Source organism: Triticum dicoccoides, unplaced genomic scaffold, assembly GCF_002162155.2.
Source record: "Triticum dicoccoides isolate Atlit2015 ecotype Zavitan unplaced genomic scaffold, WEW_v2.0 scaffold89893, whole genome shotgun sequence".
Taxonomy (NCBI): Eukaryota; Viridiplantae; Streptophyta; class Magnoliopsida; order Poales; family Poaceae; genus Triticum; species Triticum dicoccoides.
In genome coordinates this window covers 84,012-89,268 of record NW_021308684.1, presented here as the reverse complement: position 1 = coordinate 89,268, position 5,257 = coordinate 84,012, and the positions used below count along the sequence as shown (strand labels likewise).

The following is a 5,257-nucleotide window of genomic DNA, read 5'->3' as shown; positions in this document are numbered from 1 at the left end:
AGCGGTACTACCGTGGGCCCCCGCGGTACTACTGCGCTGGACGAGCGGTACTACCGTGGAGGGCGCGGATGTAAAAAATTACATCCGCCCCTACTACCGCACCGGAGCGGCACAAGGCCTGGGAGCCGCGGTACTACCGCTCCAGATGAGCGGTACTACCGTGACACACAACGGTACTACCGCGTGTACTTGAAGTACTACCGCAAGTACAGCAGTAGTCGTCAGATTTCCGCACAACCAAGATAACAAAGGGAAGCTCCAAAATGCAGGGAAAGAGGAACAAGTGTACGTGTTGATTCCACCCAAACCTTTCCGACGCGGACCCCCTCTTAATAGTACGGCTCTCCTATGACTCAAATCCACCAAAGAGAAACGTAGAACAACGTCGACTTCAATAGTCTCCGAGGGGCACCGAATTGTCTCGTGCCTAGAGATGAAGAACCTGAGAAACTCAAGGCACACGATTAGTCCGCAAATGCATTGTCATCAATCACCAAAACACCCGAGGGATAAATATGCCCTTACAACATCTGGCATCCACCTCAAAGCGCATCCACCTCCGTTCGACAGTGGTAGAGGCCATGGCAGCCGCAGCGGCAGGTGAGAACAACAGGTTAACTGGGGTGAGAAAGAAGGGGCGTGGTAAGTTCGCCGCAGCCATCAAGCACCCCGTGACGAAGACGTTGTTGTGGCTGCGGACGTACCAGTCCCCCGAGGTTGCCGCGTGGACGTACGACCTCGCGGTTAGGGAGTTGAAGGGCGCAAAGAGAGAGCTCAACTCCCCCTACCCTCCGCCGGCCAGACTGGTCAAGGAGGTGATATCTGCACCGAGGCACCGCAGCCACAGTCACGATGCACTGCTCTTTCAGGTCGTTACATTGCCACCAGACCCCACATCACCGCCTCCACCGCCGCCCAAGCTGGTAGTTTACCTTCCGTTCCCCTTTGAAGCGCCCGCCGGTGACACCCCACAGGTGCCTGCATACCCGTTCCTGCACAAGCCGCTTCCGGCATGAGCATGTCTCAGCCTACAGCCGGCGCATGCACCTGCTCCACATCCACAACAGCCGATCCGACAGATGCAGATCGTGGCACAGGCCGAAAGCTTCTTAAGCTCCTCAAGGGAACCCCTAGGTGCTCCGTCTTGCCACCTGGTGTTCAAGAAACCTAAGTTGTTGGTCGTTCCTGTCACTCCTAGTGCTACAATAGAAAGGACTGATGACAATTTCACCTAGCCGTGGTATTTTCCTGATTCTTCTGCTATTTAGCCTTGGCTGTGCGTTATTTTTTTTAGAAAAGGAGGAGGACCCCCGGCCTCTGCATCTGGACGATGCAGCCACTTTATTAATTATTCACACAAGACCTTACAAAGTCATACAATAGTAAGACTAAAGCCACCGTCTAGGCAACATCTGCCGCTACTCCTATCCAGTTGATGAAGGAATGTTGATAGTCTGGGCCTAATACCAAATATACCTCGGAGCCAAACCTAACATCTAAGACCCGAGGTCTCAACCAGGACTCCTACCGGGTATGGGGCACCCACCAGTCCGACGCACTCCTCAACCAGGACGCCTGCCGGGTATGAGGCCACCGCAGCTACCTGCCACCAATCCATCTTCAGTGTTGTACTGCTGCATCTACCTTGCCCGGTCTAGCTGCCGTGGACGCCATCACGACGCCAGACAACGCCACCATCCTGCGCTCATCCATCATCACACGCCCACCGGCGAGACCCCGCTGCTCCATGCCGCTGAGACCCGCCGTCGTCGACGCGACAGAAGGCACGCCACACCACCTCACGCCTCTTCTATCCGGCACCGCTCCACAAACGATGCCCCCAATAGGAAACACAACACCGCAGCGCCGCCATCATCCGATCTGAAGATCTTAGGATTTTTCCTGGAGCGGCACAAGCAGGTTGACTATAGTTGCTTGACGATGCCTTCATCAAGGTAACGACGTAGACGCCGCCATCGCCCGCCATGACCGGAGCCGGCTCGGTTTTCACCGGCGACTATGTCTCCCCAACTCGCCGTCGGTGCTAATAGTGGGATCCAAGATCCGTCACTACCAGTCTGGCCAACCGCCTTCGGTGGAGAAGCCAGTCACCACCACCATGCCCGGGCCAAGAGACCCGGACATCCTCGTGCCGCGAAGATTACCCAGGGGGGATCTCCTCTTGCCGTTGTCGAGACGAGGCGCAGCCGCAGTGGATCTCGATCTAAACCCCTCGGTCCCATACCAGATCTCATCGCAGCAAAAATCTCATCCACCAACGGCCGCTGGAGATCTCCTTGCCACCGCAACCCGCTGCGCACTGTCGTTGGAGGAGGAGGGAGATGGACACCGTTGCACCCACGCGTTACCGCCGGCCGAGGACTGCACCACCGCCGCCGCCTCACCACAGGGGCTTCGCCCCGCGGCGTCCTCAGCGACGGCGACGGTAGTGGCAAGCGATGGCGGGGGAGGGCTAAGGACAGTGTGGACGGGGACTCCCCGGGGGCGGCGCGGCACCGCCGCCTCGGGGAAAATGGTCGCGGCTGTGCGTAATATGCACCGAGACCCCATAGTCGTGTGCCATCATAATCCAGAGGCAATCTTAATGTATCTATCATATAAGCTATAATTAAAAATGTATTTTCATTATTGTTCTCGTGTGTCACTACCATGTATTGGGTTTACTGTGGTGTTGTTTATCATCATGTTGTTTGTTTTTCCCAATCATGTAATCTTTTCACTCTTGTCATGTGTTTTGTGTCGGTGTGGATGCACTCTTGTCTTCAAATTTCAATCACATGCCTGCCTATCACTCGCATTTTCAACCCTAGGCCCCTTTCCTACCAACCCCAACCCTTCTTCACTGTCCGATCTGTCATCACGGGCACAGAATTCCAAAGATAGGTCCGGCCCGAGGATATATATAGCGCCCACCCCCGACGAAGAATTCCACTCACAAAGAGCATCCAACCACACCTCACGTTCTTTTCCGTCTCGGCTTTGTACTCTTTGGCTCTCCCCATCCCTCCGCCTCCGCAGTTGGCCCTCGGCTCACCTCTCCATCTACCCGTGCAGTTGGTGTGTGGTACGGGCGATTAGCCGGGCACTAAAAGAAAAATATTCTTAAATCCTATATTCCTAACAAGTTCATTCCCACTAAAAGCAAAATATTTTTAAAAAGTTAATCCCCACTACAAGCAATTCTCTCAACATGCAGCCCTCCACCTCAGAAAGTGTTAAATGTCGGCATTCACTATTTTTTTAGCCATGCATCACATCCACTACCTTTAGGTCTTACAACGCGCACTCACCAACCTTACCAAGACATGCATGTTTGCCACATGACAATTAGTCATGTGCTTATCGAAGTCATGCATCTTAGACAAACTCATGTCATTAGCATGCCATCTTATTGATGTGGTACGGAATATTAACTCAAACTGATAGTATATATTGATCATTATGGTGTGGATTAAAGAGTGAAAATATGAACTGAAGAATGCAATACGTGCTTACAAGTATTGGCTGGTGTGTCGTCTATTTGGAAATACTAAGGGTATCGAGGTGTCTTGGCGCTGCAAGCCCCCAGCCCCATCAAAATAGTCTCTCGAGCATGCGCCATCTCCGGCGCAACTGTACCTCCACTCTCCATGCTGCATTCATGCCGGCCTAGAGGGGACGCGACCGGTCACAAGAGCCGGCATTGAATGGGAGTGCTGGCCGAGAGCGCCACCCCCGTCATGTCCCGGTCTCCCCACCGATTCAATGCCGGAGAGACGTAACAAGATGGGGCGACGAGATGACTATCTACCGCATTGAAGTCAGCTCTCATCTGTGCGTGAGTCAACAATTAACAGACGAGATAGCCAAGAAACACACTCTGGTGCCCGCACTGAAACTACTTGATGTTTGGTTTGGTCTATGCATGTTATTTACACGTGGCCGCACACAACATGATCCGCACCACACCACGTCCATTTTTGTTCCTCCTATGTGCACCCCCTCTACCATGGCAAGCTTTAGAGCGAAGTGGGAGACCATCTGGTCGGAGAAGAAGCATGAGTTGGCCAGCCTTGCGGCCGACTAACAGCATTGTCATGTGCGAAGAATAGAGGCCGGCTACCCGGAGGTGAGAGACGACGACCAGCCGGCACCCCCGTCCGCGCAGGTCCATCGCGAAACGACACTTCAACATCGTCATGATGGAGGAGCAGCCGCCATCACCAGTGTTAGTGTTTTGTCTGGCGTGGGGGGCGCAAGGCTACAACCTCTCCAACCTCCCACATCACCGGCTGGCTGAGGGCAAATTTATGGCGACTTCGCAAGTGAGGAGGCCACGGTGGCCATGGCCTCGGAGGACTCGAACTTCGTCGACCAGCGGGGAGGGCTCTATGAGACCACGTGCAACGCTCGCGCCGGCTGCAACGTGGTAATGGTGGAGGCGGCCACGGCCGCTTAGGCGATCGTTAACAGGAACAGGAACATCGGTAGTTCCGCGTCACCCAGAGTACCATCGTGCCAAAACGACCATGAGTCCGGCACGTCCATGTCCATCTTGGACCTCACACGATCAGTGACGTCCAAGCAAGAGAATTCAGCGAGGAAGAATAGGACATGGGAGATGAAGGCGTCCATATCCCATGTGGGCATGCCCGTGTCCCATGTCTTACTCTTCATCGCCGGCGAGCCACAACTTCACTTCGCGGAGCTTAGGCCCGGCAAAGATGCCGGACATGGGGAAGATAGGACATGGAACAAGGACACCTCCACGGTTGGCGAAGATTTAGACTAGATTAACATTTCATGTTAAAAAATGTCATGTACACTTTTTAAAATGAAATATGCAAAAAAATGTCACGAATTTAGTCCAGTTTAAATGATCATCCGGTTTGCTCAAAAACCGTTTAAAATGTGTCCGGACATTTGATGGATAGGGTTGCATGGTCGGCTCCTGTATCACTATCCGTGGACAGATACTATCTCCGTTTTAGAGGATAGCGTCGAAGATACCCTAATGCCTTTTCTTGAAAAACTCTAGAATGCTATGAGACTTTTTGGAGATATGTTTACGGAAATGAGAAAAATAGAAATACGGAATATTAATTTGACAATCTGACTTGATGTTTTTTTATCAGAAAAAATAATTTAATTTATTTTGAAAATTCCTTAAACCTTTAAATTCCTAACTTAGCAATGATGGTTAACCACGTTGGAAAGAAATGCATCGGAAGAAAAGACAACGTTCGTTAAGAAAAGA

The 5,257-nt window shown here is 52.4% G+C and overlaps 1 pseudogene; it reads left to right on the top strand.

Annotated features, from left to right (window-relative positions):
• Window positions 1–581: 581 nt before the first annotated feature.
• On the top strand, window positions 582–1,268 carry LOC119348358 (annotated as a pseudogene).
• The last annotated feature ends 3,989 nt before the right edge of the window (window positions 1,269–5,257 follow it).